This window comes from Pipistrellus kuhlii, unplaced genomic scaffold (assembly GCF_014108245.1).
Source record: "Pipistrellus kuhlii isolate mPipKuh1 unplaced genomic scaffold, mPipKuh1.p scaffold_m20_p_7, whole genome shotgun sequence".
In the NCBI taxonomy this organism is placed as follows: Eukaryota; Metazoa; Chordata; class Mammalia; order Chiroptera; family Vespertilionidae; genus Pipistrellus; species Pipistrellus kuhlii.
The window spans coordinates 36,393,198-36,415,706 of record NW_023425573.1 but is presented as its reverse complement, the minus strand read 5'-3'; positions in this window follow the sequence as shown (position 1 = coordinate 36,415,706).

Sequence of the window (22,509 nt, the reverse complement as noted above, 5' to 3'; positions counted from 1 at the left end):
AATCAGGTGACTCTTATACAGGGGTGGGGAATCTTTTTTCTGCCAAGGGCCATTTGGATATTTATAATATCTTTCTTGGGCCATACAAAATTATCAATTTAAAACTTAGCCTGCTATATTTGGTCAAACATTTCATTAACTCACCCCTAATGCCTTCGGAGGGCCAGACCAAATGATTTCTCAGGCCTTATATGGCGTGTGGGCCACATGTTCCCCACCCCTGCTCTAATACATCAGTTGTTTCTGACTCATCACTCTTTCTCATTGCTAGGTGAGGATGGCATAAAAAATATATAGTTCTTTGCTGCTCAGTTCCAGTGACAATATTGATATTCACAGAGAGAACCTCTGTCTTCTTAGTCTAAGCTGTCTGGAAAGTAACTTATAATAATACAAAATCTGATCCAATATTAAGAACAATGCCCTGTTCCCCAATCCCCCAGCACTGCTTCTTATTTTTAAGCTACATTGTGTCTTATGGATAAGATAGGTCTATTATGTATCTAAGTAAGTTATAATCATTGTCATCAAAAAATTGCATGTGTTTGCCCAGAATATGAAGATTTTGCTTTGCTTTTCCCTCAGTAGAAATCATGGATAATGGCACTTAAAAGAAAAACGTTCCAGTGCAGTGACATTTTCCCATTTGAACAGGCTTCATCTTCTAGTCCACATGTGTCAAACACAAGGCCCGCGGGCCAAATCCGTCCCGCCAGGCCTTGCAAGGTGGCCCGCACCGCGCTGTCATCACTGCACTCCACTGCGTTTCCATCACAATGACAGTTTATGACTGTTCAGTAAACCATTCGGCCCGCGATTTAGGCTGGATTTTAAATTTTGGCCCCTTCTCTGATTGAGTTCGACACCCCAATACACACTGAGCCAAACCTGGCTAATGAAATGCTTACCCTGGGATGATCCCTCCCAGCCAAAGTTCCCATGAGGACAGAGAGCTGAGCCCCTGAAAACACACTTTCTGGGCAATCCAGCTGAAGGTACCAGGCAGTCAGCCTCGGCTCCATAGCCCAACAGGCTTCCCAGAATCCCGGCCTTGGTTAGGAGGGTGGTGTGCAGGAATTACCTCTAACCTTCTGGAATTCTTACTTATTTGTGGTCATTGATTTATCTGGAAAAGGGACCAATACTATGTTTTCCTACTCTTTTGGGAAAATAACCTACACTAACAGACACACTAACTTTTTTTTTTCTTTTAAATAGGTTTTTACTGATTTCAGAGAAGAAAGGAGAAAGGAATACCAATGATGAGAGAGAATGAGCTGCCTCCTACACGCCCCTCACTAGGAATCAAACTTACAACCCAGGCATGTGCCCTGACCGGGAATTGAACGGTGACCTTCTGGGTCAACACTCAATCACTGAACCACACTGGCCAGACCAGACACACTAAACTTTTGCTTACGACTCCAGGAGGTCTGGCCCCAGTTAAAAACAACTGTCCCTGACTTAGTTTCTCATAGGACTGTTTCTGAACTCCTGGTGTACGTTGTAGAGAGAAAGCAAACGGGTGAGAACCTGGGTTGAGGGATCAGGCTCTCAATTTGAACTCTGGCCTCACCACTGACCTTGGGCAAGCACCTGAACCTGACTTGCCTCAGCTCACCTGTAAAATGAGGATAATAATAGCACCTGTTTCATACAGATGTCATTAGGATTGAGTGGGCTCATGTGTACAAAGGGTTTCGCCGAGCACCAGGTACGTGCCAATGTTTGTGACTGTCATTGTTCATTTCATTGCCAGTCTCTTAAAAAGTTTCTTAGTATCTTTTCTTGGCCAGACCAGCCTCTTGGTAAAGGGTGAATTCTCTCTTCATTCAGGACATCATCGTTCAAGAGATGTCTTGCTCTGAATAATCTCTTTCTTTTCTTACCTGGCCTTTTTTGCTCATGGAACAACGGTTGCCTCTCTTGATGGCTTTGAGTTTTAGTGAGACATTTTGAAAAGAGAGCCAAACACAAGGCCACACAATGCAATCTACAGATCATGCACTGTGGAGATATATACTTGAAACCTATATATTCTTATTGACTGGTGTTACCCCATTAAATTCAATAAAAATAATAAATTTTAAAAAAATAATAAAAGGCATTTTTAAAAATAATATACTTTAACAAGTAGAGATAGTAACAGTGATTAATATGTATTCATAGACATAGAGATAGATCCTCAGAGGAGGCTTTTCAGACATAACACTCCTCAGAGGAGACAATACTCAGAGTCCCCATAGTAAATGGCTGCCCACCCACAACTCCACCAGCGGCTCTGGCCACAGACCTAACACATTTCCCAGCACACAGATGATTCTAAACTAGTGTTTATTGAATTAAGTAGCCATTATTGTAAATAAGGCAAAAATGCCTAAGTAAATGGTACAAATTGTGTCCCAGGCACAGCTGAGCCATACCTTAGAGGCGAAACCTCTGTATAATAAGGGGGAAGAGAACCATTTGGGGTGGGAGGTCCCATCCTGTACTGCAGTGTTTCCCAAACTCTTGACATATGTGTACCCCTTCTAAAATTCTCGTAACCCTGAGTACCCCTCATACTCATGAAAATGTAGAATTAGGCGCAGCTAAGCAGAGTGCAGTGCATATCCCAACCAAACTCCGGCGCAGTGTGTACCCCCAGAGGTACGGGAAGAGTTTGGTGGGGGTACGCATATCACACTTTGGGAAACACTGATGTACTAGATGGTTCACTCATTTTACTTCATTTGCTCTTTCCTCTAATTCTATAAAGATTGCACTATTATTACCCTGCGTTTACAGATGAAGAGTCTCTACAAGCTTAAAGAACTGAGAAAGGCACAATAAAATTAAAATGTAAATTGTTTTCAAACGACTTTTTAACTCCAAACCTTTTTCCTAATAAATTCTTAACAATCAAACAGATGACATAGAACTTTTCCCAAAGGAAGGATTGGGGGCCCATAGCCACCCCAACTGTGCTCCATGGAGCCCTCACCCTAAAGAAAACCTTCCCCTGCCGAACCCCTCTCTCTGAAAAAAAACAACGGGAACCCCTGGATTCAGAGCCTGTTTCATCACCCAAGAGCCATGAGGACTAAGTGCGTGTGTATACTTTCTGGTTGTCTATCTGTAATAGGACAGGACAGGACAGGGTTGTTGTGCTGACTGCCTGATGTGAGGGGGCCTGGAGTCACGCACCCAGATGGTGCTCAGCAAGCAGCAACCCTGTGACTGGCTCATGTTTGCACAAAATGAGCAAGTGGAGGAGGCTGGATTCAGCTCTGGGTCCCAGACATCAGAGTTCAAGCTTTTCCTGCCCTGCCACAGCAACTTCAGGGTCCTAAGTAGAATGGAGGGAAAGGGCTCAGGACCCAAGACAAGCCAATGTAGGAATAAATCTGGAATTCTATCAGGAAAAAAATAACACTGGCTCCATGCTTACACAGACCTCTGAAGTCCCCCAGCATCAAACACACCATGGGGCACTGGTAAACATATTTGGCTGGTGAGCCCTATTTAACCTAGCTTGAAAGACTGTCTTAAAAATACATGATGTCGCAAAAACCGGTTTGGTTCAGTGGATGGAGCATCAAGCCTGCGGTCTGAAGGGTCCCAGGTTCAATTCCGGTCAAGGGCATGTACCTTGGTTGTGGGTACATCCCCTGTGGGGATGTTTCTAACTCTCTATCCCTCTCCTTTCTTCTCTGTAAAAAAATCAATAAAATATATATTTTTTTAAATGCACGATCTCTAAAATTTCCTTTGTTTTGGAGTTTCTTTTTTAATTGGTTTATAAATGTAATATGGATTTAAATATTTTATAATAAATGTTGAAACACTTATAAGGCAAACGTATTGGAAATGTTGAGTCAGTTCATCAGTCACTTTTCTATCAAAGTCTCATCATCAACTCTCTAAGTTAAATTCCAAAAATAAGGAAGGTATACCCTTCCACCCACTGCAGCAGCTCAACTTTCACATTCAGCCACCAAGAGCAGACAGCATAGCAGCTCTGGGACAGCGTTGATCCGTGTCCCATGCAGTCAGAGCAAGCGTCCACCAGCCTTTCCACGCAGCCTGCGCACTGCAGAGAGATCAGCAGGACCTGAGATGCCCTGGTCGTTGCTGCTGCCAAAGCTGACAGAGCAGCTGGGTCAGGCTCAGCTGACACTGTGGGGCAGGCCTCTGCTGATTCAGGGGTGGCACAAGGCTCCCCAGTTTGGTCTCAGGGACAGGGAAGGTGATAAAGAGGCACACCTGCAGGTTACTACTCTAAACTGCAAATATGAAGAGAATAGCAGGAAGAGAAGCAAACTGACATAGGTATTCTTAAGCAAGGTAAACTGAGTCAAGCAGCAGGCTTTACTCAAAACTTAACTGTTGCTGAATATTTCTTAAGGTATAATTTCATGTAGCTTCATTATAGGAGATAATCCTGCCCTAATTTGTATTTTTCTTTAAGAACTGTCAAATGATGGCTGTTCTTCTCTTGAATGGGGCCATTAATGAGGTTTCACAGGAGTTACATGAAATTCAGATTATGTATAAGACGGTAAGTGGTTTAGTTGTTCTTCTATCTTTAAGATTATGCACTGAACCCCTCAAAGTATATTCAAATAACTTAAGATTGAGCTCCCTTCTCCTTCCCCTCAAAATGCCCTTTGTTCATTGAGAAAGATAGAATATTAATGTCACCCCACCCCAAAGATGTTTACATCTTAATCCCTAGGACTTATAAATATGTTCTTTATATGACAAAAAAGACTTTGCAGGTGAGATTATATTGAGAATTCTGAGATGGGGAGGTTATCCTTCATTATACAGAAGGCCTCAATGTAATCACAAGGGTTATTTTTTTAAAATATATATTTTATTGATTTTTTTACAGAGAGGAAGATAGAGGGATAAAGAGTTAGAAACATCGATGGGAGAGAAACATCAACCAGCTACCTCTTACACACCCCCTACTGGGGATGTGCCCGCAACCAAGGTACATGCCCTTGACTGGAATCGAACCTAGGATCTTTCAGTTCGCAGGCCAAAGCTCTATCCACTGAGCCAAACCGGTTTCAGCCACAAGGGTCCTTACAAGTGATTGAGAGAGAAGGTAGTGGGGGAAGGATTACAATTTCTGGCTTTGAAAATGGAAGGGGCCAAGGGCCAAGAAATGCAGAGGGCTTCTAGAAACTGGAACTGCATTATTCCCTAACGCTTCCAGAAGAAACACAGCTCTCCCTGCACCTTGATTTTACTCCAACGAGGTTCATTTCTGACTTCAGGCCTCCAGAATCCGTGTGTTTTTAAGCCACTTAGTAATCTCTAACATTTAAGAAAGTTGAAATTTAACTTGTGATCATTGTTACAACTGCAATAGGACATTAGTACAATACATTCATATGACACCTTCCTTCTCATCCCACATTCTGTCTTTCCATATGTCGCCTGCCCTGCCTCAAACATTAATTCTTCCAGGAAGTCTTCCTCTCTGACCCCTGCTTCACCCTCAGTAGAGGTGAGGTGCCTCTCTCAGGCCTGACCCCTGTCAGAGCACGTGTCACACTGTGTTATAATTGACTATAAATGCTTCGTCCATCTCTCACACTAGACAATGAACTTCTGTTGGGCAAGAATTGTGCCTTGGTATTTTGCATCCCTTGCTCTGGGTACAGAATCTGGCACAGTGCAGACTCTCAAAAATATTTCTTAAATGAATAACTGCTATTTTTAAGTTTTTGCACAGTTCATCTTTTCCTGGAAACAAACTATACCCATTTGCCCCTGAGATAGTGAACATCTATTGAATAAATGAACAAATGGAAAAAAGTGCTATTGACGCAGAGCTTACATCCATGAATTGATCAGAGAATAATAACACTGCTGAGCAGTCCGCTGCCATGCCTGGCTCCCTACGCTTCCCTGAGAGCAGATTATCAGCTTCATTCTAAGTGATCCTCTCTACACATTCCAACGGCAATTACTGGGTTTAATACAGATTTGCCAAATGTTAACTTTGCTCAAATAACTTTGTTTAGGTTATTCTGTACACAGCCATAATGCCAGAAAAGGCATTCTGTATCATTTAAGGATCTTGAAATTTTTATCTATATTAATAAAAGTAAAAAGTTACCAAAGCAGTGCAGCGATTTTTCTAAAGGAAGGGGGAAAGAATGCCTCATGGAGGAATATAAAATTCTGAAGGGAACAGAAGCAAGATTTTACAAGACTATTTGATATCATGTCAAGTACGAGAACAAAAGAACATAAACTAAGGCTCAGAAAGGGTCAGACCCTCGAGGACTTTAGGCAGAATTTCTTTAGACATAAAGGAGGAAGTTTATAGAGTAAAAAACAGAGGGTTGAAGTGGGGGAAAGGTTGTAAATACGGTTGAAGTTGTTAGACCAAAATTGTTCCCTGAGTTATACTCAAATCATAGATCATGGCTTCTAATTCCTCAGAACAGAGCAACTTGAGCTGAGTAATGGACTCTCTTTGGGTGGTGTCTTTTTTATCTTCTTTTTTACTTCCTTTAAATCAGTCCTTCAATTTAGCCACTTGGCAAGGCCTTAGGATATATAATCCAGGCAACCCATCTAAGAGTTTGGTCCCACAGATGAGAAAACCAAGATGTGGAGATTAAACGGTTTTCCATAGGACTGGTGGTGAGTCCCTAATTGGAAGACTGGAATTCAGAGCTGTTATACCTTCAACGTCCTACTCATTGAATTGAATCCTGGGTTTGTGATTCTTCTTCATCTCAGTAAGGAAGCTGTCCTGATGAAATTCCCATTGACTCTTTCTATCATTGCTGTTATTACGTACTTACCCTATTTTTATTATTATGTACTGAGCCTTTCTTAGATGCTGATTATTGTCTATGTCAGTGGTCAGCAAACTCATTTGTCAACAGAGTCAAATATCAACAGTACAACAATTGAAATTCCTTTTGAGAGCCAAATTTTTTAAACTTAAACTTCTTCTAACGCCACTTCTTCAAAATAGACTCGCCCAGGCAGTCGTATTTTGTGGAAGAGCCACACTCAAGGGGCCAAAGAGCCTCATGTGGCTCGCGAGCCGCAGTTTGCCAACCGCGAATCTATGTCATTTACTTGAAACTTAGTCTCGTTGAATAAGTGGTTTGGTCAATTGTATCATATATTCAATAGGAAAAGGAACTTGGGTTTGAGCCAGCAGCAGATGGGTGGACATCAGATAGGTGCAGAGAAGGAAAGGAGAGTGGGGGAGGGTCCCGAGAATGCACAATGATGTGGATATACCACATGTTCTCAGCAGACCTTATTGAAAGGAGATGTCAGCAACCTCCTGGTACGGAGCAGGTCAGGACTAGAAGCTGGCTCAGGGCAAAGTCAGTGCTAAACAAACCAAGTCCACGTGACCGCTGCTTTTAAGGGACAGCCCAAATCAAACAGGCCCACTGGGGGCAAGTCACTGTCACAGAAAGTCATGGACATCAAAGTGGATGGATTGAGGTGGTTGAAATCAGAAGGATCAAAAACTAGTCAGCTAGTTTTTCCTGTCCCACTCTGAAAAGAAGATACTGGCACCAGTTCTTTTAAATACAAATTAAAAACAAAAATGAAGTGATATATTGCTCTATCAGATTGCCACAACATTTTAAAAAATATTTAATGCTTGCAATGGTGCTATAAAACAAACATTCTTCTATTCACTGATGAGGGCATAAATTGGATAAACTTTCTGCAATCATAATTTATTTATTCATTTAACAATTATTGGTTGAGCACCTGTATGAATAGGCATACATCTTTAAAAACATCTTGCCTTTTGTTCACCCTCCTTTTTCCCTTGTTCTCTTGCTGCCCTCTGGCTCCCCAGAGCTTCTCATTACTGATGCTCTGCTCAGACCCACCCTCTCTAGACAATGGCTCAAGATGCAGATCTATCCCTCTATCTTGTTTCCCTTTCAAAATAAAGCTGTTTGGAGTCCATTCAACTATGGGAACTACATGTATTCAGCTAAGTCCATTCAGTAAATTTTGTCACAGTTAGTGACATCAAATATACACATTAAATGGACTAAATTCAACTATGTACCCTAAAAAACAAAAATATTTTTTCACATAACCTTAACACTAATCACAAATCAAATATTTCATCTGGTACTCATCTAAAAACAGTCATATATTCCAATGCTGAAGGAAAACTGTGTTATTTAATTACATATACCCCAAATCTATAAGTATTGCAATAGTAGAATTTATGGGCAATGTGATGATAATTTGACTTCACTGACTATTCCCCTTAGTCATTAAACTTAGACCTAATCCTGTCCCTAAAATAGTCCTCTAACTCAAGCTCAACCAATTCATGTTGAAGAACCAATGGTTAATAATCTATTCATGTGTTTCCTATGCAGAGATATTTGCATTGTAAAAGAGGACATTTGGGAGAGCAATGCTTTTTCCAGAAGGAATAGCACTGTTACTGGTGCTGTATTTATTGAGGAGGGACCTTTTAGCCAGCCTCCTACTTGTACAGGAGGCCTTGAATTCCGTCTTCTTCAGATTTATTCAAAGTAAGCTGCACCAATAAAGTGGTTCACAGTGGTTTGGATGCCCTTACATACATTGCACATGCTTTATACTATTACCAGTGTACGACTCAGTGAATCAAATCCACACTTATTTAGCATCTAATAGCAATAGGAACCGAACTATAAACACTTTCATGTATATTGTCTCATTTTTAATCCTCAAAATTACTACATACGTAGTAATTCTACAAAAATTTGTAGAATTTTTATAGATGATAAAAATGAGGCTCAAAAAAAACACATCAAGTTGTACACTTCGTGAAGCAAAGATTTGAACTCAAATCTGATTGACCACGAGGATGATTGCAATGGGACAGTGCTCCTAAATGACTTATTAGGGGCATTTGCTACCACATACAACCTTTTGACTTAGGCTGGAAAGTTCTGTGGGTCATCCTTATAGTAGAGATTGACAAACAACTCCCTACTTCGTTGTATCATTGAACAATTTGAAAAGCACTTTTAGATTCAGTCGAGACCGGTTTGGCTCAATGGATAAAGCGTTGGCTTGGGAACTGAAGGGTTCCGAGTTCGATTCCAGTCAAGGGCATGTACCTTGGTTGCAGGCATATCACCAGTAGCGGGTGTGCAAGAGGCAGCTGATCGATGACTCTCTCTCATCGATGTTTCTAACTTTCTATCTCTCTCCTTTCCTCTCTGTACAAAATCAATAAAATATATATATTTTTTTAAAAAGAAGAAGAAAAGAAAAGCACTTTTAGATTCATTATCTCAAATGACTATCAAAAGTCCATGAGGCATCACAGCAGGGCAAGTATTATCAACCTCAGTTTCATAAATAAAGCAATTAATGACCAGATTGTTAAAGACTAAGATCATGAGATAAGGAAAAGGAAAACAATTTTACAGCTAGAAATAAGAAATTAACTTTGGCACGCTCTGCAACACTACGTGGACCACGCTTAGAATTTCCACTAATGTCAGTCACTAAGCAGCCACCCCATAGAAGATCCATCAGAACTGAGTCTGTCTATGACACCCAGTTCAGAGGCCGAGGCCAGCTTTGATGAGCCTATGCCTTTCTCCTTAAGAAACCATCTCTGGCTCTTGCTGAACAGATTCGAACATTCCAAACTCATACCACGACCTGAATCAGAATCTAAGATACTTCTTTTCAATTCCCATAATGTTTTTCTCCTTTCTAAAATGACTCACTTAAAGACTGGCCTATTCCTATCCCTTTCTCAATTACTTTCCAAAGCGCAAAAATTACATCAGACAAGTGTGTACATACTTGGTCTCCAAGCTACAATGTGTTTGCACCCCTACCCGCCTGCAGAAAGATCTCCAGTATATCTGAGTTTGTAAAGGCTTTATTCATGGTTAAGGAGAGATTAGATGGCATTTGGCTACAGAGCCAAAAATATACAAATTCCGTCTTCTCCATAGAGACTTCAGGACAGAAAACACACAAGGAGAAATAGCAAGACGGAAATAAAATACCACTTTCTTATTAGCCAGATGTGAGTATCTTAGATGAATCCTATTTCCCATACACTGCTGTGGACCATAGGGAAATCCTGCTAGCCATTACTCTATATTTATGTTCCAGGAGCAATAGCAACAACCTTGGCTTTTATTCCTGGAGATTTTCCCTCTGTCGGCCAGCCAGCACATACCAAATCATATCTTCAGAGGCCGTAAAAACTGAAATTTAACACAGCACAGGAACACAATGGGGTTCCCTCAGAGCTACCATTGTGCTCTGTCCATGCCTCCCCATGCTATCGGCAGCTTCAATGTCCAACTACAAAACTATCAACAAAGTCAGCAGAGAGCAAAGAAAGCCTTTACCACAGATAGTAATGAGCATGTTGAAGAGCAGATTTCCCTAATGAAATGGCAGGTCGGAGGGGGTCAAAGTCAGGTGTGCCAGGGAGACCCACAAACCTGCCCACACCTCAGGGCTGAATACGCCAGCCCCATATTTAAACAGATGGAAAGTGCCTCTTCTGTCCTTGAAAGGACAGATAAACATAATAAAAAGGGATGTGATGCCTGCTTTTTAAATTTCTCTTTTCAGTCACTTCTGAGCCATCTATTTCCTAAATGTTTCAGGAAGTTAATGCTACAATAATTCAATATGCAGGAAAATGTAGTCAGCCCTGAATACCCAAGATCCAATAATTGAAGCATATACCACTGAGATTTTTAGTTATTGCTTTGAATGTTCTTCTGTGGCTACTCTTCTATGGAGTTTGAAACTTTTCCAACCGCCATCATACTAATTCCATGCATTAAAAATTCAAATGCATCCAAACTTCATTTCCAAAGAAACATGTTGTACCAAGGATGATTATTACATTGAAATCTGGAACCACATAAACTGGAGCCTGAGATAGTTAAGTTATCCTTTTTAAAAAGTGTGCAGTAACATTTTCTCTATTGCCCTTACATCCCATGGAATCACAAAGCTAGAAAGCAAACTCAGGGAATAGGGTATATTTCTTAGGTTACTTTGAATAGAAGTTATTTTGAATGACTCTTAGTGGAATGTTAGAGAAGGCACCCTGAGATCACAAACTGGTTGCCCACAAGTACATTTTATTTGGCCAGCATAAGTTTTTTTAATGTTTCAAAAAAAAATTGTTGCCCACACTCAAAGATCTGAACATTTCTCAGAAGAAAAGTCGTGTTCTTGACTTTTCTTTTAAACCCGAAGGTCTGGCCAGTGCTGTTCAGTATTCCCATGTGGCCAACATCTGCCAGAAGAGGAGAAGGGCTGCTCTGTGCAGACAGGCAGAGGCCACCACCCTCCACTACTTCTATCCCAAAGCACCCCTGTCTTAAATAGCATCCAGTTCATCCGTGAAATAGAAAAATAAAAGTGTTACTTCTATTTACCTTAAGATATAAGTTCATGTTCTACTTCTATCACTGAGACAAAAACAGATCCCATTATGAAGTGTGTCTGGCAATCAAAACCTTCCATCAATGTGCCTAATACAGTTAAACAACCAATCAATACAGAGAAAGAGGAAATCTTTCCAGTTACTTCATTTTACCTCGATAAGTTGGCAAAGTGTCTTAGTCAAAATAGCCTTGACTTTGGGAGTTTCAACCCAGCCTTTGCAGCTTTGCTGGGGAAAGGGAGCCGAATGTCCTAGCCAAAGCAATTAGTTCCATGAGTTCATCTATATTAGACCTGAGATCCTAGCATCTTAAAAACAGCTGCATTTGCACAAAATCAGACAGTCCAAGTCTCCAAGCCTAATCTAGACCAATGCTGTTCCCAATGTGAGCTCAAGACCTCCGTCAGAATGCACATTTTCAGGCCTATTCCAGGCCTACTAAGTCAGAAACTCTGGGGATGGAGTCCAGCATCTGTTTTAACAAGCCCTCCGAGTGATTCTGATGTATGCTAACATTTGAGAATGATGAGTGAAGCTTCAGAATCTTCTGGAACAAAATCATCTAGAATCTTGAGTCTTATTCCCACATGCATTTCTAACAAATTCCCATGTGGTACTGCCACTGCCCGCCAAGGAGCCAGACTTCGAATAGCACTGCTGTAGACGCATGGTTCTCAGCCCGGACTACCCACCAGAATCACCAGACCAATTGAATCAGGAGTCTTGAGAGTAAGTCCAAACCCTGGTAATTTTGTATTTTTTATTATTTTTTAATCCTCACTTGAGGGTATGGTTGTTGTTTTTATTTATTTGAGAGGGAGAGAGAGAAAAACATCAGTCTGTTGCCTCCCATACATGCCAACCTGGGATTGAACCTGCAACCTAGGTATATGCCCTGCCATGGAACTAAATGCTCTAACCAACTGAGGGCTATCCTGGTATTCTTTAAAGCCCTCCAGGTAATTCTAAGGTATACTTAAGCTGAGAACCACTGCTCTCAACACAACTAATCTCTCTAGTCAATTTTAGTTCCCCTAACACACATCGATATACTCATTCGTCTTCTCTGAAAATGTTCTGAGACTATTTCTATCTCAAGATATAGCCATGACCAATAATCTCAGCTGTTCTAGTAGGCTTTTCAAAGAGCAGTCTTCCATCAGTTTGATAGAAATTGTCCCCAGTAGTCATTTTCTGACCCATGTTTGGGTTCATATTTGAAGATGGTGTTATTTGGGGATAACTGCTAAGGGACAATGTCAGCAAATTGTTTCTGCCAATAGGTAGAATCCATAGCCACGAAAATCAGACATCCTCCAAATAGCACATTCCATGGCAAAAACTAAATGTTTTGGCTGAGGAAGAGACACACAGATGTTCTAATATTCTCAATACCAAAGTAGTTTTCTTCCAAGCAGCTTCCACAACTCCAAAGGAGATTTGTTTAACCCATTAACTAAAGTCAGGGAAGGTATCCCTATGGCAGTGGGGCCCAGAAGATGTACTTTCAACCTTAGAACCTCCTTAATATGTTGGTTAACACAGGAGCTGCTGCAGGAGACAGCCTCTCACTGTACGAAACCACGTTCGGGACATTTAGAAAATTATAATGAGAACTGTAGGTAAATGTCAATGTTTGCCCAAAGCATTTCTAAAAAACTTTCTAGAGAAATATTCCATAGACTCAATGGATCAAAATATCTTCTGACTTAGAGGTTTTTTTCCCACTAAAGAAACATGTACTAGTGACAACTCATCTAACGGGGAAGGAGTAAAATGAAAACAAAATGCATATTCATGTGTAATAACAGAGTAAAAAGACTGTGGAAGAAAATATTGATAAATAAATATTTTCCTAGAGAAAGTGGTGTGTTTATTTTAGCTTCCTAAAAATACACTTGAAAGAGGGAAGAAAAAAACTTTTTTTTTTCCATTTTGGCTTTATTAGAACAAGAGACTTTGTGCCTCCCATCAAAGCACACCCAGGCCCTTTTGTCATGTCGGAGGAACTATTGATTCCTCTATTAAATTGCGCTATATGGAAAAATCTTGACAAGAGCAATATCATTTATTAGACTAACAAATATGTTAGTTGAACCAGCTTCAGAGACTTCTAAAATCCATTATACAACTGCAGCTCTTTCTCAGAGGCCAGGATATATAACAGAGACCAATTCTCAGGACACCGTATAACTAATTTACTTGCACATTCCAAGAGACCATTATTTTTTAGGAAGAGAAGAAAAATTATAACCTTCAACTTTGGAGAAAATCACTGGCAGCTGATGTGTTTTTACTAAATATCTCAACAAGCTGGTCCTACATTCTCTATTATTTCCAGCTTCAGCATTTTCTGACACTAACATTTTTATAAGGGGGAGGGTAGAGAGGAGAGGGGGGCTACAAAGAATAAAACTGACCAGATAGTCCAATCAACTTTTGGAAGAAAATAAATAATTAATATATATAAGGTCATCAACCCTCCACCTGGTGCTGCATATTACAACTCAGGTTTCCATGCACCCAAATCTACTCCTCACCCTATTTCTCTTCCTTATTTTCTAGGAACATTGAGACTGTGGGACCCTTTTGAATCCTCAAATATCACATCTTACTCCTGACCGTTTGTATTATTTTCCATGGCAAGCAAGATATGCCAAACTCGGAGAATCATAGCTCTAGAGACTGCTTCAGTGTTCCCTTTGTCTAACCACCCCATTTGTGACGCTCAAAGGAAAGAGGCTCACCTAACAGACATGATGGCAGAGCCAGGCAACCTGGCTCCCTCTGCCATGTGCTTCCCACCTGTCGGCACACGAGCTCTGTTCATCTCTTCAAACGTGGTGAAAAACCAGGCTCCGCCTCAGCTCGCAGCACTGGGAGGCCTTCGTGGCCATCTGGAGCACTCACCTGGAAACCTTGATGCTATTAGGAAGTTAAACCGATCACCGCTTATGATAAATAAACCGTATCTTGACAGTGCCTAGGTACCATGCACAGAATCAAATGCACATTCTTCCAAATGCACACCCAGCTCCCCGGAGCCAGGTGCCGGGACTGATGGGGATCTGGAAAGGGCTGATTTCTGAAGGGGAAAGGAATGTTTCTGGGGCAGCCCAGGGGCTGCCAAGTGTGTTGTTGAGTCTTTTTGGCTCTGGAACAAGCGTTTGGGACAACAGGAGGATTTTGTCATAAGTCCCAGTGAACCCAGAAGGAGGAAAACTCTTGTTGCCTTTGTCTACACCCAGGCAAGAAGCTCAATATCAAGCAGACCAGAGAGCTGCGTCATCACTGTGGATCAGCATCTGCTTGTGTGGCGTGGGAGGACACAGGACAGCAGCTGGAGCGAGGCGGGTGAGAAAGACACCTGAAACAGGGAGGGGGTGAAGAATGGGAGAGAGAGAAGAGGAAAGAAGAGAACATATGTAAAAAAGAAGATAGAACATGTGAGGAAAAGGGCTGAGTTAGAAAAAGAATTGTGGTAGAGCCCTCTGAGGCCCATCTGTAGCTTGTTCGCCTTGCCTCCTGGGACTTTGCAGGTCTATGCAGGAATGACCCTTCCCAGTCCTGGGAGGGTCCATGTGGCTAGTCCATGACAGAGTAGGGAGAAGTGACATGGAGTGGAGTACTGAATACCAACACAAGCCCCGGAGGGCTCCATGCTCAGCCCAGGGAGAGTGGCAGCTGTGGAGACACCATAAGAGTGGAGAGGCTGGGAATGCTGAGCCAACACATGGAAACCATTTGTCCTGATTGCCACCCAGATCTCCAGACAATTTTGCTTAAATGAGAAATAAACTTTGCTACATTAAGCCACTGAAATTTAGAGGTTGTTAATTACTGCAACATCACCTGGCCTATCCTGGCAAAATAGAAAAAACAGAGAAGGGTTTAGCATAGAGAAAAAGAACTGAGAGAGAAAGAGAAGGAGAGAAGAAAAGAGAGTGAGTGAAAATGGAAAGAGGGAATGAGAGGGATGCATGCAACGGCCCCTCATCTAATTACCTTATACCTTGTTCAACCAGTTCTATGAGCACAGGAGAGACATGAGAAAATGTGCCCAGAAAGAATTCCCGAGAGAGAAGTCAGGGCTTGTGAGTGGCAAATTTTCCACTTGCAATGTGTTTGTAGTCATCTCCTTCCTGGGCCGTGCTTAATGTAATGCACATATGCCTTTATTAAATATTTACTGAGCACCAGGTAAATGCCAGATACTGTAGCACTAGGGATATGGAAGAGACCAAGACAGACTTGGTCCCTGGCCCCATGAAGATTACAAATTATCTCCTTCCCTTTAAACTCCAAAGGGAACATCATCACAATAAATCCACCCGGCAAAAATAAGACTTCAGCCACCAGGAAGATGAGTTTGAAAAAAGAGCTCCAGAAGCTAAACTGCTGGTTCTGTTAGGAACCAGCTGCGAGACCACACTGAGGAACCTCTGAGCTAAATCTCTTCATCTCTGGCATAAATTAAATTAGACCTACTGATTTCAACCCTAATGACAGTGGTAATAATAATAGTACTAACAACATCAGCTAACATTTATGGAGCATTTACTACCTGCCAGGCACAGAGCTTGGATTATTGCATTTAATCTTCACATCAACATGATACCCATTTTGCAGATGAGTAAACTGAGGCTCAAAAAGGTGAAGAAACTTGCACAAGACCAGAGAGCTGGTAAGTTCTGTAGAGCCATTATCTGGAAGGAAATATGATCAACTTCTGAACCCATAGTCTTTACCACTCTGCCATAACTATCACCAGAAAATGTATCTATTGCTGTGGTCAAAAGAAAATTAAACATGGAGACAAAGCAGATATGTTCTCTAACACTCATCCTTGCCCCAGAAAAGGGTCCTAGAAGAGATAAAGTGCCTACAAGTAACAAAGTTTAAACATTATTTGCCTCTCTTGTGAGAAATGGGGGACTTTTGTTCAGGTTATGTAGCATTCCTGCTCTGTGTTCATCTAGTTGCCTCATGCAGTCCACAGAAAGGACAAGTTGAGTCTTCCCTCTAGATATCGCCCACCTTTCTCAGCTCCTATGACTGTGGGACAACCTCTTTTTGTCCACATCTGACCAGCTAGGTCATTGGTTGTCCCTACACTGTGCCCATTGCAGCCAGGGGTCTCTGCAGTCTTCAGGGCCAGACATATTTCACCGGAAAACCTCTATCCATCACACTGTATTTCAGCTGGTGTTAGTTTCTTGTGTCCCTATCTGTCCTTAAAACTAAATAAGAATGTAAACTAGCAAACAGTTACAGACCTTTTTCTCTAGGCTTGTAATAGAACTGCAGGCTAACCAGGTATTCAGTAAATCTTGGGGATCTAACTCTTTAATTAAAAAGTTGTTTTGAAAAAGCACTTGAGTAGAAATTCTAAGTAACTGCTTGCCAACTCCAAATACATGTCTAGGAACCCAGCAACAAGAAAAATTATATGCAGAAAAAACAAGATTTTGACTGCAGTCTTAGAGGGGAAAGACACCATCAAACAGGTAGACTGGTGCTCTGGGTGGCTCAATTGGCTGGAGCATCATCTCATACATCAAAAGGTTATAGTTAAATCCCCAGACCCAACCAATCAATGTCTCTCTCTCTCTCTCTCTCTCTCTCTCTCTCTCTCTCTCTCTCTCTCTCTCTCTCTCTCTCTCTCTCTCTCAAAAAAATCAATAAAAACATCCTTGGGTAAGGATTTTTTGTAACCAATAAAACATATCCTAGGGCAATGACTTAAAACACACACACACACACAACGTAGACCGGAGATGGGCAGCATTATGATATAGCATAACTGAACAACTTTGTTCAAACCGAGAGATTCCGCCCTGCCAGAGGGTGCATACGCAGCCTCATGTTCTTTCTGTTTGTCTGCATAGTGTATTTGGTGCAATGTCTAAAAAAAGTTTTATGGGTGGTTTTTTGTTGTTGTTTTAATTTGCTGCCAATATTTTCTAAAGAGAAGATTTCATATAGAATCCAAATCTCAGACTTGTCTTCAAGTCAGAAGATTTGGCAAAACCCTGAACCTACATTTCCCCAGGGCAACAATTGAACAGGGCCTGAGCTCTCTGATTCACCACAGTCCCTACCACTCCCTGATGTCTGACACACTGGCCTGATTATCTGTCTAACCTTCCTGGGTCCTTCAAGCCCTGAAGTCAGCCATTTGAACCCTCACTGTTTGCTGACTGTGGAGCAAAGGAGATATGGACAGGTTGTAAGTAGGTGTACATGTACTGCATGTCTTTTTAAATCCCTGATCTGGTCTCTCATACATCCACTCAGCATTGCCACATGGGCTCTATTAGAAAGAAGCTCACCAAGACATAGGTCTGAGCCTGGAGTCCCACTCCCAAATGATAGTGCTGGTTATCTGCATGGGTCCTCGCTTCTGAGTTCCATACATAAATCTATAGAGACAAAGCAGATCAGTGGTTGCCTGGGTCTGGAGTTAAGAATGGGAATTGACTGAAAATGAATATAGGGGACTTTTGGGGAGTGAAAGAAATGAAATGTCCTAAAACTGGATATTGGTGATAGTTACACTATCCTCTCCTACAAATGTACTAAAAATCATTGAATTGTATACTTAAAACAGATAAATTTTATGGTATAAAAATATGCCTCAACAAAGCCATTTAAAAAGAATAATTGTGACTGCTTTGTGGAGACTAAACCAGAGGAGAGCAGGGTGAAGTCAGGGCACCCACTTAAAAGGTTCATATAATTATCCAGGTGAACGTCAATGGGGTCGGGGACCATGGTAGCACTGAAGGAGGTGGGACATGACCAGACACTGCACATGCCTGCAGGCAGAGCAGATGGAATTGGCCGGTGTGCGAGAAGAGAAAGCAAGGATGACACCAAGGTGCTCATTGGGAGAATAGAGTTGCCATTTACCAAAATGGGAGAGACTGTGGGAGAAGCAGGTATGGAAAAGTGTAGGAAATGTAAGGAGCTCTGGTTTAGGCATGTCAAGTTCAAGGTTCCCACCGGACAAGGAAGCTGGGAAACTGAGTAAGATAATCTATACAAGTCAGGGGGAGATGCTGCTTGAGTGAAATTGGCATAAGCAGTGGAATTCCTATGAACAGCCACTCAACCAAGGTCTAACAAAATGCCTCAGCACAGTCATTATGCAAGCTACTGGTAAGATGCAATGAGATGCATGTGTTGCTCAGATGCAAACATACATGTATATGTTGTACACACCATATATATATATATATATATATATATATATATATATATATATACACACATACACTATCAGGAGTTAGGCAGGTACTTTTGGGGTAAAGAGCCTTGTATTAGGGTCTTAGGGAGGAGTGTAGATAGTAGGCCAAAAAAGGATATAATCCATTTCATCTGGGCTATTTTAATGAAGAAATAACATCCAATAACAATTTTATGATAGGATGGGGAGGCTTAACATTGTATAGTTGTTAATCATTCCCAATTAAGCTGTAACTAAAATAAGACTCCAATTGGAACGCTGAAAAAATAAAATATAAAAAGGCAGGCAGGCCATAGTAAGATTTTGTCTGCTGCTTTTCCCCCTGACATCATCAAGCTATAAAACTGAAACATGTCAGGCATCGTGTAGTGCACTTAATCCCAGGCCCAGTTATACAGATGAGATCCAGAACCCCACAAAGGTGAGCCCGCTTGCCAAAGCATATACTTTAGTTTATTTACAAATATTGCATGAAAGGCAGCTATATACTTCTGTCTTTCAGAGGACAATAAATCAACTCTGTATGCTCTGAAACATACCACAAGAGTATAGTTGCCAAGGCACCAAAAACTTCTCCCATTATTGGGGTTTATCAAAATGTAAAAGAGCTCATAGAAAAGCAGTTTAGCAATATAAGTCACAATACTAAATGTCCATATGTTTGAACCAGTGATTCTGCTTCTGAAAATTTATGTAACTGAGATATTGGAAACATCTACAAATACCGTTCCTCATATTTTTATTCTATTATTACTATAATGATAATAGAGTACTGTTAATAATATAAGTTGAAAGTAAATAAAATATCTATAAAGACCGTTTATAAATAGCTCAAGGTACACCATACAATGAAATATTATACAATCACAAAAATAATTATGTGGTTCTATATTTATCAATATGAAAAGAAATCCAGACATGAATATAAAAAAAAAGAATATAAAAGAAAAAAGATTAAAGAACAAATGATCTAGTTGTCTGAATTCTAAAAAAAAAAAAAAAAAAAAAAAAAAAAATTAAAAAAAGTCATAGTATATTCCATTTGAAAATACAGAAAATAATGAGTATCTTTTAGGGGGAGAGTAGCAGAGTAAAAAAGCAAGTAATAAGGATATAATTCATTTCATAATACAGGAAGAATGTTCAGCAAAATGTTAATCATGGTGACCAATAAATATTAGGGGTTAAAGTGGATCTCTTTCTTTTTTTCTTTTTCTTTTTCTCATGGTTTTTCTGTATCCTTTCCATTTTTTATTATGAGAATGCATAATTTTTATTTATTTTTAATCTTTATTGTTCAGATTAAATATAGCTGTTCCTCTTTTTTCCCCCATAGCTCCCCTCCACCCAGTTCCCACCCCACTCTCCCCTCCACCCAGTTCCAACCCCACTCTACCCCATGCCCCCTACCCCGCACTGTCCTCATCTATAGGTATATTATTTTTGTCCAGTCTCTTCCCACACCCCTCATACGCCTTTCCCCCCAAGAATTGTCAGTCCACTCCCTTTCTATGCCCCTGATTCTATTATATTCACCAAAATATTCTGTTCATCAAATTTTTTTATTCATTTAATTTTGAGGTTCATTTGTTAATAAATAGGTATTTGTTGTTCATAATTTTTATCTTTAGCTTTTTCTTCTTCCTCTTCTTAAAGAATACCTTTCAGCATTTCATGTAATACTGGTTTAGTGGTGATGAACTCCTTTAGCTTTTTTCTTATCTGTGAAGCTCTTTATCTGACTTTCAATTGTGAATGATAGTTTTGCTGGGTAGAATAATCTTGGTTGTAGGTTCTTGCTATTCATCACTTTGAATATTTCTTGCCACTCCCATCTAGCCTGCATAGTTTCTGTTGAGGGTACTCCCTTGTAGGTAACTGTTTTTTCTCTTGCTGCTTTTAATATGCTCTCTGTCTTTTGCTCTTGGCATTTTAATTATGATGTGTCTTGGTGTGGTCCTCTTTGGATTCCTTTTGTTTGGGGTTCTCTGCGCTTCCTGGACTTGTAAGTCTATTTCTTTTACTAGGTGGGGGAAGTTTTCTGTCATTATTTTTTCGAATAGGCTTTCAGTATCTTCTTCTTTCCCTTTTTCAGGCACCCCAATAATTTGGATGTTGGTATGCTTGAAGTTGTCCCAGAGGCTCCTTACATTATCTTTATATTTTTGGATTCTTTTTGCTTTTTGCTTTTCCAGTTGGGTGTTTTTTTGCTTCTTTGTATTTCAAATTTTTGACTCAATTCTTGTGATTCTCTAGTCTGCTGTTGGATCTCTGTATACTATTTTTTATTTCAGCCAGTGTATGTTTAATTTCTAGTTGGTCTTTTTTCATATCCTTCAGGGTCTCACTACATTTATCGGCCTTTTCTAGAAATTCTTGAAAAACCTTATAACTGTTGTTTTGAACTCTATATCCAGTAATTTGCTTCCCTCTATTTATTTCATTTGTGACCTGTTTCTTTGTCTCCACATTTTGGCTGCTTCCCTGAGTTGACAGAGTGGCTTTGTGTGCTAGGTGTCCTATAGTGCCCAGTAGCTCAGTCTCCCAGTTAGCTGAGGTGGACACTCTTGGTGCACTCCTTTGTAGACTGTGTGCACAATCTTGTTGTAGTTAAGCCTTGATTGTTATTGGTATCACTGGGAGGAACTGACCTCCAGGCCAATTGGCTATAAGGATCAGCTGTGTCTACGATGGGAGAACTTTCGTGCTGGAGACACCCTTATAAGGCAAGACTTGCTTAAGTGGTGCTTTGGTGCTCACTGAGTCTGCCCCCTGAGTGTGTCCTTTATGGATCTGAGGAGTTGTATTCTGAATGGTCCCACTCTGACCCCTGGGTACACTGGCCCTTGTATCTCCAAGGAGGTGCTAACTTAGCCTCTGCTTGAGGCCACCCAGCAGGAGCTGTGAAAAGATCTGCAGATTTCTCTTCTTTGTTGGGGTTTTGGAGGTGCCCAGATGATGCCCAGCTGTGAAGCAATGCAAGCTGCTGTGAGGCCTTGAGCCTTCTTTTGGATGTTCTGGATCTCACCGGCTTCCTCTTCTATGGACAGAAGTGCTGTTTTCTTCATTGGTGGTTTGTGGTTTCTTCACTTTCTATTGTAACTAGAGGCCTGATGCACAAATTTGTGCACAGGTGGGATTCAGCCGCAGGTGGTTGTCCAGCCAGCCCTAACCCCAAAGGGGGTGAGGGGAGCAGATGGAGAGAGGAGGGCTGGCCAGGGAGAGGGGTCAAACTCTTGGTTGAGAGGACAATTTGCATATTAGCCTTTTATTATATATGATAGGGAAGGCTTCCTAAATGACCAGCCCTTGAATCCTGCCTTCTGAATACCAGAGCCCAAGCCAACCAGGAGAGCATCCAGTGTCTCTTCTGATTAGGGACTTGGCAACATTTCTTATTTTAAGAAATGTTGCCAAATTGATCAGGTGACTTCCATCTTATCACAGGTGTCACAAAACCCACATGTCCCAGCAGGCCCTTGAAGACCTCTTTCTTCGACAATCCCACTCACCTCCTCCTTCCCTGCCAGCCCAGGGAGAAGAGTATTTTCTTCTGTTACTCTAATACCACTTTGTGGTGCAAGTGCCTCCCTCTGTTTGACCGCCTGCCCTCACCAAAGTGAAGAAAAATTCCTCTTCTGGGGCTTTATAATGGAAGGAAAGGCCTTTTGAAGCCATTGTTGTGGGAAATTTCACAGTGAACAGGAAAGGGTAAGGCAGGCCCAGCCCTGGGATGAGACTTCACCAAGTCAGACCTTTGCACAATCAAAACTGCATGCGGTTTTTAGGCTCCACCTTCCAGGAAAGCACAGAGAGGTGGGGCCAG